Below are 13189 nucleotides of genomic sequence, written 5' to 3'. Positions count from 1 at the left end.
ATCAAACGTCTATTAGTACAAAGTCTAATACTCAAGCAGGAAATCCAGAGAAAATCCAAGTACAAGGACTCTTACAAGAAAAAACAAAATTGAGTTAATGAATGTGCACGTGAGTTAGCTTGACGATGCATATGATGGATACCGTTGATTGATCCCCATCAGCAATTTTTTGACCTCTCATCTAGTCCCAAACACTCAAAAAAAGGCTCTCGAATCGCCTTAATCACTTCCAAAGAATCAGAATAAGTCCCGAAGCAGCTATTAATATTGCATTGCAAACAAAGCTTCAACCCATAAGAACTGCCCAAACTTCTCCTCTAAAAACTGATCTTGGACTGCATACAGGGCTGGCCAAAGCAGCCACAATTCGACCACCATTGTCTCGGATGATAGCCCCAGCCGAGAAACATCCCCTTATCTCATTAAAAACAGCATCAATATCCAATCTAAACTGATCCGGAGGAGGCTTCACCCAGCGACAAATCACATCAATCCCCACTGCATTTTCTTGAGATCGATTGATTAATCTGGTTTCTTGAAATTCCTGTATATAAGCTTTAACCCAATCAAGTCTCATCGGCAAACATTGAGGAATATTATCACACATGAGATTTCGTTATGTATCACTTTTTTTATAAAAAAAAATCATTTTTGGTTTTATTTTATTTTTTGTCAAGCTATTGATTCTTGAATTTTGAATTTTTCTTTGATTAAGTTCTTCAGTGTAGGGGCTTACATGTGTTTTATTCGTGCGGTGACGATCCTTTGGTTTTAAGAATTTGTTTCAACTTTGATGTACTTTTATTGTTCGGTTTACCTCAAATACTTGTAGTTGTCCTAAATTGAGGGGTGTTTTTGAAAATTTGTTGAATATTTTTCGTGGTTTCTGTCCTGAGAAACTGGAAGAAAATAAGAATATTGCTCTTCTTTATGGTTAAAGAGATTTTTATTTTGGCTGCGTTTACTTGGTTTGATAAACTTATGATGAGTTTATTAATCCAACATTATCCCTTGTTTACTTACAAAAAGTTAATTCTCCACAAATATGAAAGTCCGTCATTCAACCCTCATTTCATGTGATATCTCATCCTTCATTTCTCAAGGAATAACTCATTCTGGTATATTTTTGTGGAAAAAAATCCACATAAAACCTAATATACCCTCCCTTGATTTGTTATTTTCATTGCAACTCTATCCTTGGATTTTGTTTATGGATATCAATAACATATTATGTTTATTTTTATCTAGAGGATATTCATGCTTATAGAAGTTTTTAATTGTTAAATTAATTTTTTTATGCAATTTTATGTTTCAATTAATTATAAATTTACTGTATTTATAGCTAGAAAGTTAGTTTTGTTTCTTTTTTTTATGTTAGTTTTGTTTCTTGCATAGCATAATTTATCGTATTATGATGCATGTGATAAATGTTTTGAATTGTATTTGATGTATCATATATCATCTTACCTTCCTTGTTCATGAGAGGAAGATTTTTTTTCTTCAATTTATCAGTTTTATGTAACTATGAAAAATACATATTATTTTGTTAAATGAAAATGTCTCACATGTGAATCAATAATAATTTAAAATATTCAATAATAATCCAATCCAAATTTTATGAATACAAAAGTAAACTTAAGATTATTTATCATAGGTGGAGGGTAAAAATGTAATTCGTCCCTCAATCATTATTTCAATCTCAAAATTAATAACTCAAAGTAAACATGTTACTGTTTATCAATTATTATTCCACTTCTTTTAAAGTCATTTTAATTGTTCTATTATGATTTATCCATATGTAACTTCATCTCACTAAGTAAACGCAGCCTTTATTTATGATGAAACGAATCCTTAAATTCTTGCAAAATTATATTATTTAGGGAAAATTGCTAATTTAGTCCGATATGTTTGTCACTTTGCGATTTTGGTCATCTATGTTTTCACATTTCAGTTTTAGTCCTGCATGTTTTGATTTTTGGCAATTTCGGTCGTTTTTATTCGAAAATGTTTACGTGGCATTGTACAAGTCAGCTCCACATCAGCATTGAATTGGTGCCACGTCAGCGCCACGTCGGAAAAGGACTAAAATTGGCAAAAAAATAAAGATAGCGGACTAAAACTAAAATCTGAAAAGATAAAAGACTGAAATCGCAAAGTGACAAACATACATGACCAAAAAAGCAATTTTTCCTATTTTATTTATATATACTCTTTCTTTTTTTTTTGGAAATTCATATTATTTATATACTATTGCACTGCTAGTCGTAGGCAGAAATTAACCTTTTTTTTCTTTTTTTTTTTACTCTCAAAAAAAGAAGAAATTGAGGTTTCGTTTAGACAACTTTAAAAATATTTTTATTGTTTTACAAGTTAAGAAATTTTTTAAAACAAATTGGATAAGGTTTTTATAAATGTTATAGATAATTTGTTGTAGACGATCATTGAGAATAGATTTCATTTTGAAATATCGTGTTATCTACTATTCAAATCTTGTAAATGTACTATATAAATAGATGCTTTGATTAATAAATTATTCATATTCATTCTCTCATCTCTATATTCTTTATAATTTATAACACGTTATCAGCACGAGTACTATTTGAGTTGTAATATCGAACATCACCAAACTTGAATTTGAGGCACTTGATTTGTCCAAAAAAACTATTTTTCATGCATGGATATTGAATTATGAGATTCACCTAGTTTCTATGAATTTAGGAGATACAATAAAATAAGGAAAAAAAACATCCCTGCAAATCATGCAAAAACATTCATTTTCCTTGGTCATCATCTTAATGATAGGTTGAAAGCCGAGTATCTCACTATGAAAGAGCCGCAAGAGCTTTGGAAAAATTTAAAAGGCATATTTGACCATCAGAGAACGGTAGTTCTACCAAGAGCCCGATATGAATGGATGCATCTACGCTTACAAGAGTTCAAATCTGTAAGTGATTATAACTATGCACTATTCAAGATTAGTTTCATGTTAATACTTTGTGGGGAGAAAGTGATATAACCCAAAAATGCATGCTAATTTAGATTATTTTGGGCTCCATTAAGCATGTTATTTGTGATTTTTCCGTGTTTTCGTCTAAAATTCGAGTTTTTGAGCTTTATAGTATCTACTCATGCGTTTAAGATGTTTTGTAGGAAAAAGACGGAAAACAGAGCTCAAAAAGTGTTATGGTAAAAGCTGGAGGCAGAACTTTTCACGCTATGGCGCGACTTTCTTCACGCCTAGGCGTGAAATGGTATTTTTTCAAAAGCTAGAGGCAGAACTTTTCATACTATGGCTTGACATTTCTTGCGCCATGGCGTAAACCGAGGATTATTAAGAAGTGAAAACAGAGCTTTTCACGATATGTCATGATGTTTCTTGCGCCTAGGCATGAACTGGGAAAAAGTTGAGAATCGAGACAGAGTTTTTCACGCCATGGCGTGACATTTCTTACGCCTAGGCGCGAGTCGCTGAATCAAAAAAAAGAAAGTTCATTCGGAAATAGGGAGAAGGAAAGTTGCAAAGTAAGGACTCTTGGAGATATATAAGGATCGATTTTTTTAGGTCAAAAAAAAGAAGAGGAAAAAAAACAGAGGTTGACGGCTGGAACATCACGAACAAGAGAGACGAAGCGGAAGAGCGGAGAACGATCGTGAAGCAACTTTTCTTCATCTTCCAAAATTCATTTCTTTTATTTTTGTTTCGAATTCAATTTGTGGATTTTAGTTATGAATTCTATGCATAGCTAAACCTCTTTTGTTGAGATTTAGGTGATCCGACCCCGGTTGTCGACTCATGAATATTGATTTTTGACTTCCGATGAATGCTTAATTATGCTATTGATTTGTTTTGCATTGTTGGAGCTTAATTAACTCTATAAATATTTTATATCGTGTTTTATTTCGAAAGAAAATTTCATGATAGGAATAAATAGCATGATTCATGGATCTACAATTTACATAGACATATGAAATTGGGTACATGTTGATAGTGATAGTCCAGTAGGTCGAAAGCTAAGGGATTCCACGAATCGTGAATGCAATCATCTATGATAAATAATTGAAGACATTTGATTATTTCATAGCCTCGAATTAGTTTAGCATAACTTGAAAGAGTATGTTAATGAATTTGGGAATCTTGTCAAAAACGTGAATTGGTTGTTGGAAGTAATTTTTAGAGTCGATCGGGGGAAGGTGAACCGAAAATCTCAACATTTTCTCCACTATTTGAATTTAATTTACTAAGATTGATATAATTCCTGATTTTTATTTATTCGTGCATTTATTTAATTTCTTGTCATTAAGTAGTTAATAAAAACAAATCTCATTTTTCGTAAAAGTGAAGTAAGGATTAATATTTAGGTAGAAATTGTGCAACTAGTCCCTGTGGACGATACTCATATTCACATGTTATATTATAATTTTCATCGTGCACTTGCGATTATTTCGAGCATGCGAGATACATTTATTTTCTGAAATTCATAGTGCAAGAAAAGCTCGATCAAGTTTTTGGCGCCGTTGCCGGGGATTGAATAGACAATTTTTACTTTTTTTTATCTTTAGTTAATTTTTTTATTTATTTATTCTATTTTATTCCTGCGTGATCTATCGTTTTATATTTTATTCTTGCAGGAATTCATCTGGCGTAATACTTTGAGATGATCCATCGACAAGTATTCACGAGTTTTATCCAGCAACATGGAGAGCCAACATAGATTTTCTCTTCCCATGTTTACTAGCTGTTATGGGGTGTTGTTGAGGTGACGAGTTTAAACCACATGTATCTGGCCAAGCTTGAGGGCACATGGAACAAAGACCCATTGGTGGTGTCATTTGACACTTACTTTGGGCGTCAGCCACTATATGATGAGTGCTTCTGAGGGTCGAGCCAAAGACTGAAAATCAGGCGCTACTTGGGAGGCAACCCAAGAATTCTAATTCTTTTTGTTTTGTTTAGTTAATTGCAGTTTTTTTTATCTAGTGTCGTTTCGTGTTGAGTTGATCATGTTTAATCCCTCAATTTTTGGATTTTCAAGGTGAATGAATATATAAGAATATTGATGGCCTAAGAAGTTTGGAGTAGCAGGAAAAATTGGATGTGCGCCACTGTGATGAGGACGACGATTGATCAGGGGAGTTTTTCATTTCATTTTTTTTGTTTTTGTCATGTTTGCATTGTGTGTTATTCTTCTTTCATGCATTTTCTATGGTAATGTTAATGTTTAACATTGGGGACAATGCAAAGTTTTAGTATGGGGAGGGGGATTTTTGTAATTTTTGTGTTTAGTTATTTCTTTTTGCATGCATGTGCTGAATTCGGATGAGAAAATGGTAGTCTATGATGAAGAAAATTTTTTGGGAAGTGTCATCCTTGAATTTAATTTGAAAACCTTAGATTGCATTGTGAATATTTTTTATGCACCATAGTTAAACCAGTGAATTGTAGTGAAAAGTGATGAAATTTTTCACTGCTTGACCATTGCACGACACTAGGTGTTTAGTGATTTTAAATGTGTCTTGTGACTTTTGGTGATACTCTAATAGTGCATTTATGATCTCGGATTTGTTTTTTTTTTTTTGTGACTCCAAAATTGGGTGATTGTATGTGCACTTTTTTTTTAAAAAAGAGATAACAACTCCATCCGGGCCATGAACCAAGGATTGAAATCCTAATCCCTAAATGAAGGCTAAGTATGCAGATGTAATGGGGTTGGTGCTCCATTCGGGCTATAGACAAGGGGATTGAAATCCTAATCCTATCTAAGTTATAGCCAAGTTTGCGGGTAATTTATGGGGCTAATATAAGCTGGGTCCAAAATCCGGAGGTGCTTTAAAAATATAAATCACCCATATGTTTTTTGTTATTTAATAATCTTGAGGGAGGTGTGAATGTTAAGGGTATCTGGAATGAATGGATACATAAGAAGGATACTTGCACTGATGTGTTAATAGGTCACTGAGCAGTCATATAAACGGATTCTACTTGAGTTGCATGCAACTGAAATAACATCACACACACACGTTCACGTGCAATCTAAAGGTATGGTATGAAAAGCATAAGGGTGTTTCTAATTGCTAGTAAATCTTTCTGAATTCTTTGAGGCTGGAAAAATATCCATGAGATCATCTACAAATCAGTCGTTTGTCATTCTGTGTTTTATTTTTATTTTTATTTTTGTTTCACCTATTTAGCTCGAGGGCGAGCAAAAGGTTAGTATGGGGATGTGATAGGTGTTGTTTTTATGTGTTTTATTGCATTATTTTGCATTTTTTTTGCATTTGTTTTGCATGTTTTTAAATTTTTAATGTCATTCATGTTTAGTTATTGAGTATTTATTGCATCTGGATCAGTCCTCATTATTTTTGATTGGTTGTAGGCAAAAGATGGAGAAAAGGAAGAGTTTGAGCAAGAGTAGAGTCACAAGAATGAAATACAGAACAACAATGGTCAAAAATTCATTTTTAATGATTGAGAGTTCCAAATCCAATCTCCACCGTCCATGTGATAGGCGAAAGATGGAGAAAAGGAAGAGTTTGAGCAAGAGTGGAGTCACAAGAATGAATTACGGAACAGTAATGGTCAAAAATTCATTTTTAATGATTAAAAGTTCCAAATCCAATCTCCACCTTTCAGATTGAAGCTCAAGATGTTTTGAAGTTTTTGTCCAAATTTCAGCTCAATCCGACGGTTAGATTGTGAAATATGATTTTTTGAAAATTATCGCGCGCTGCAGAAAATTATATGCGAGAAACACATTTTTGGGGCAGAACCTTGGCACCTAGGCGGGATGTTTTGGCCGCCTAGGCGTGAAACGGACTGAAAAAATCAGATTTTCGAAATTTTAAAGTCTCAACTTGTCGGGCTTTGTTTGACGGACTTTCAAGGGCATATAAAAAGGGCTTTTGAGACGCATCAGACACAGGGAGAGTAGCCACCATCAACCAAGGAGAGAAAGGAACGTGAGAAGAGGGAGACGGTGTGAAGAACTCAACCAGAAACAAGAATTGCAAACACTTGTTTTATATTTTATCCTTCTTTCTTTTATTTTTGTTGGGATTAGGGGATCATATCCCCAAAACTTTGTTTTGATTTCTTCTTGAAGATTGAATTTGGTTTTTATGCATTCTTGATTATATTATTGTGTTTATTATTATTTGAAGATTAATCAGCTTCGAATTGATTTTATGTGTTATAATTGATACTGAAAGGATATTTTATAACATGATAGAGTAATATAATTCATGGATCTACAACTTGCATAGACATATGAGGTTGGATACATGTTGATAGTCATAGTCCAATAGGTCGAAAGCTAGAGAATCCACAAATCGTTAATGCAATTGCAATTGTTAAATAACACAAGAACATTTGTTTATTGCAATTTGTTAATTAGATTAATATAGCTCGACAGAGTATATTGATAGATTAGGGAATTCCGTCAAAAGCATGACTTGAGAACCGAATTTCAATCATTATAGAAGAAAAGGGGTAGGTGAACCGAGATCCTAACAATCGTTTATTTATTTTCTTAATTTAATTTTATTATTTTGCTTTTATTTCATCTTTTATTTTAGTTTATTAATTTATTCTCACCTTATCTTAATTAACTAAAGAATAATACTTGAGTAATTTTGTCAGACATCAATCTCTGTGGGACGATACTCGTATTTTGTACACTATATTATTACTTGACTCGTGCACTTGCGATTTATTCGAACTTAATTGATAGATATATTTGAGTTTATTTTCAGTGGTAGTATTTGCTCGATCAGAAAGTTACTGATCAAGAAAATGCTAACTCAACTCAAAATAATGAGCGAGGACCTGCACGTGGGCGTAGTCGCTGTCAAAGAAAAAACTATCAGGAACAAAATGGAAAGAAAGATAAAACAAGCTACCGACAATGAGATTCCAATTACGGAGAAGCAAAGGAAAAAAGTTCAAATAAGCATGAAGATAAATGTTATAGGTGTGGAGTGGAAGGGCATTGGTATCGTAACTGTCATACGTCAAATCATTTTGTGGATCTCTATCAAAACTCGATCCAAGGAAAATGAAAAATAAAGAAAGTGTTTTTGGATAATGATGATCCAATTGATATAACTCATTTGGATGTCTCGGATTTATTAAGTCATTCAGATGGAAATATTGATCATTTGGTTGGTGGCGGTGTGTTAGAAAACAAAGAATAATTTTTTTCTTCAATCTTTTTATTTTAGTTTCAATTGTTTTACCTTGTGATTTTGTTTTACCTTTGGTTGTCACTGAAGTTTTGTCTTAGAGTTTTATTCAATAAATATGTGATTAATAAATTATTTCTTCTGAAGATCTTTTATGTTATTTGTCATCTTATTGAAGTTATGACTTATTAAATTATATTATTTTTTAGATTAATGATAAAATATCATGATGAATGTCTAGCAGATAGTGGTGCAACACATATCATTCTTCAAAATAAAGATATTTTTTGGAATTAACATTAACTGAAATTAATGTTACAACAATTTCGGGTGCATAAAAAAATATTTTAAGGCTATGGAAAAGCAAATGGATACCATATTGAAACATTAAAGATATGCTAGCAAATCTAGTAGAAATTTTTCTTAGCTTTAAAGATATCTGGCGAAATGGATACCATATTGAAACATTAAATGAGAATGATGTTGAATATATTTGAATTATTTCTATTATATCTGACTAGAAGCAGATAAATGAAAAGTTATGTGCACTCCCTTGTAGGATGTATTTTATCATAATAAAAGCATTTGAAGCAAACTCTATCACAAACCAAAAGTTTGTTGACCAACAAAACTTTGACATGGTTACCCTGTGACAATAATGATACACAAATAATAATTAACCCACGTTGACACCCTTTCAAGAACTAGATGATTCTTTTACATAATGATTTTCCATGTATTGCTTGTTCAAAAAACAAACTAATTATAAAACTTTCTCCAACAAAGGTTGATGTTGAAATTCTAACCTTCTTGAAAAGAATCCATAGGGACATTTATGTGCCTATACATCCATCATGTGGACCATTTCTCTATTTTATGATATTGATTAACGTGTCTGCTTGATTGTCACGTGTTAGTTTGCTTTCAACTCGAAATATAGTCTTTTCTAGATTACTTAAATAAATTATTAAATTACGAACTCAATTCTCAGATTATTCAATCAAGATAATTCGTTTTGATAATGTTCTTAAATTTAAATCGCAAGCATTTGAGGAATATTGTATGCCAATAGGGATTTAGGTTGAGCATTCAGTTGTCCATGTTAATACAAAAAATAGCTAGCAAAGACACTTATTAAACAGTTGCAGTTAATTGCTAAACAATTAATGATGAGAACAAAACTTTCTATCTTCTGCGTGGGGCCATGCCATAATACATGTTGCACCATTAGTTCACATAATACGACCAACTAATTATCACCAATACTCACCGTTACAACTTGCTTAGGTTCGAAAACCTGATGTTCAACTTTGAGTGTTTGGTTGTGCAATTAAAGTTCCTCTCCAAACTACACAATGAATCAAAATGGGTCCACAACATAGAATTGAGATTTATGTGCGGTATGATTCACCATCTATTATTATATATTTGGAACCTTTGACATGTGACCTGTATACTGCGAGGTTTGAAAATGTCATTTTTTTTGAGTTGGAGTTTCCAATCTAAGGGAATCAAAGTTTTATCCCGACAAGCAACAGAAAGTTAGTTGGAATGAGAATATATTATATTCTTATGATCCTCAATATAATTAAAGTGAGCGAGAATTTGAAAGAATCATTCACTTGCAAAGAATTGCGAATCAATTTCTTGATGCTTTTGTCAATACGAAGAATGTGAAAAGATCATATAATATGCAGAGAATACCCAGTGAATATTGATGTCCCTTAGGATCAACTACTAATCAACCTGCGAACGAATATGAAATATGCCAGAAGCGTGGTCGACCAATTGGTTCAAGGGATATTGTACCTCGAGAAAGAAATGTACAAAATAAAGAAATTCAAAAGTTCCAGAAGAAGCAATTCTTGGATGATATTGTAATAGAAATCAATGAACTTGGTGTAGAAAATATTCCTGAAGAATTGCAACCCAATGAACATAATGAGATTTCAACAAATTATATATATCATCTAAAAAATTGTTGGTCGAAATGATATAATTATTGACAATGTCTTTGTACTAAATGTGGCCCTTGATATTATGTCTAATGAGGACCCAGAACCACAATCGATTAAGGATTTTCAACAAAGAGATAATTTACCAAAATGGAAGTAGGCCATACAGGCTGAATTAGATTCACTAGAAAGACGCAAGTATTGGGACCTATAGTTCGAACACATATATGTAATCACAGTAGGATACATGTGGGTTTTTGTACGAAAGAGGAATGAAAATGGTGAAGTTGTAAGATACAAAACTTGATCGTAGCCCAAGGTTTCTCGCAGAGACCTGAAATTGACTATGAGAAAATATATTTGCCTATGATTTGTGCCACTATGCAGAAGTCAAGCTCATTTACAGAAACACATTTATATTCCATCTAGAATAGAAAATCTTCACCCCCTCATACACCACGGACGACCACCACACTTCGACGGTTCAAGTGGTGATTGTTGTCCGAGTTCCGTTCGACACCCTTGATCAAAAGCTAACTTGGCTTTCCCAGATCTGGAGTTGCAGACAAAGGGAAGTGATGGTTGAGCGGCCGTGGACTTTACAAACCTGAAATTGCTAAGAGACGATCAGAGTTGCCTGGAAGGAGAAGCTGATAGAGGTGTTGGGTGTATGAGTGGATGGTAGAGGAATCAAGGGCGCCGGGCTAGTTGAGTGGCGACTGGTGGTGCCCAGATGAGATGGCAAGCTGGGCTGTTGATGGTGGCGGTGAGAGTGGTCGACGGCGGAGTATATTGGGTTGTTGTTTGAGAGAGGAGAGAGATGAGTGGAGAAGGTGACGGGACGTGAACATAGAAGGTGATGGGGGTAAGGAAGATGATGGCTTTGGAAATTTCAAATTAAAAATTTAAAAAAATAACACATGGACGCTAGCTGTGCGCCACGTCAGCTGGCGCCCATGGTTCCTCTGCACATTAGTGTGCAAGGAAACATATATATATATATATATATATGAATCTAGAAAGCACTCGAAGATTCATATTATTCCAAGATTTTTTCCATGATTTACATTCGAGAGTTGAAGGATTTGGAATTCATGACAATCAAGTTGGAGTACTTGGAGATCAATTTGGAGGATGTTATAATGCTATTGAAGGCCAAAAAGATCAAGAAATGAAAGATTTTCACGACAGGACAGCGCTCCAGCGTCTCAAATCATATATATATATATATGAATCTAGAAAGCACTCGAAGATTCATATTATTCCAAGATTTCTTCCATGATTTACATTCGAGAGTTGAAGGATTTGAAATTCATGGCAATCAAGTTGGAGTAATTGGAGATCAATTTGGAGGATGTTATAATGCTATTGAAGGCCAAAAAGATCAAGAAATGAAAGATTTTCACGACAGGACAGCGCTCCAGCGCCTCAAATCAGGCGCTCCAGCGCCCAAACTTCGTATTTTGCAGCGCCCCAGCGCCAGTCCATCGGAGCTCCAGCGCTGTACAGAGCACTACAGTGCTATGTGCCAAGAGCTCCAGCTCTACCGCACTTACACACAGTAAGGCGTGTAGTGTATGTTTTCGGATTTTTGAGTATTTATGATATTTTTTCTATTTTTGAGAGTTTTAAGCCTACTAGAAAACTTTTTATGATATCTTTTGCATTATCTTTTATTATCTTGAGTTGTAAACAATATATAACCATATATTGCTCATTATTCAATACAATTAACAATTCAGATTCAGTTTATACACAAATTATTGAAATTCTCTCTATAATTTTATACAAATCTTTGCTTTGGATTTTCAAATCAAACTTTCTCGGTTTAATTACTTGGAAGCGTTTGTCGATTGTTTCTCACTGAAGATTGTCAGATACAAGTTATCTGAAGGTTTTCTTTGGTTTCAATTGTCGTGATTTCTGTTCTTAATCATAACGTCGATTAAAGATGGAAATCCAAAATCCTATCAACTTTACTTGTTTCAAAGATTAGGCAAAACTTTGGGTCTTTTGTTTATTGATTAGAGGGTTCGATTCAAATTGTAATTTGCTAATCTTACACATCAAGATTCATATCATTTGGTATCAAAGCCAAGGTTTTGAATCAAGTACCATGAATTATAAAGAAGGAGAAAATTCGAACTTAGATTTTTCTAAGGTTCAAATGGAAGAATTTACCGAGATGATGAGAAAGGCGGTTAAGGATGTGTTTAAGCCAATACATAAAAAATGAGTAAGTTGGAGGATGCTTATGGCGTTGGTAGAGATGAAAAAAGTTGTAGTAGGAGAGCTTATGGGAGTAGGAGAGAGAAAGTTTGTCAGATACAGGTTATCTGAAGGTTTTTTTTTGTTTCAATTGTCGTGATTTATGTTGTTAATCGTACCGTCGATTAAAGGTGGAAATCCAAAATCCTATCAACTTTACTTGTTTCAAAGATTGGGCAAAACTTTGGGTCTTTTGTTTATTGATTAGAAGGTGCGATTCAAATTGTAATCGTGTTTGCTAATCTTACACATCAAGATTCGTATCAAAATATATATAAATATATATATATAAAAAGAGTTGTCTGCTATTAATAGTAAAATCTTGCCAAAATTGACTTGCTAAAAATGACAATTGTTTTTCTAAAATCGGAAATAAAATTTAGATTAAGAAAATCATATATATTGAAAATAGTAAATAAATGATATATATATATATATATAAAGATCATAGAATTTTTAGGATTTCTCAATTACATATAAAATGTTCCATAAACTATAGTACTATACATTTTACCATATATATTTGAAAATAAAAGCTCAAGAATTTTAGGATTTACCAATTACATATAAAATGTTCCATAAAATATACATTTACAATAAATGTTCTAAATAAAAACTTGCTTCTAATCAAATATTTAAATAATTAATTCATATTTTGAGTACCAAAAGTTGAATATTTAATATAAAATATTTAAACATATTATAATATAGGTAATGCTACATGTACACGGATGGTTATACGTTGGGTTACATATTACACTTGAAATTTAATGATTATCCATGTATTC

Source organism: Henckelia pumila, chromosome 4 (genome assembly GCF_033568475.1).
Source record: "Henckelia pumila isolate YLH828 chromosome 4, ASM3356847v2, whole genome shotgun sequence".
Lineage (NCBI taxonomy): Eukaryota > Viridiplantae > Streptophyta > Magnoliopsida > Lamiales > Gesneriaceae > Henckelia > Henckelia pumila.
This window is presented reverse-complemented; position numbering follows the sequence as displayed.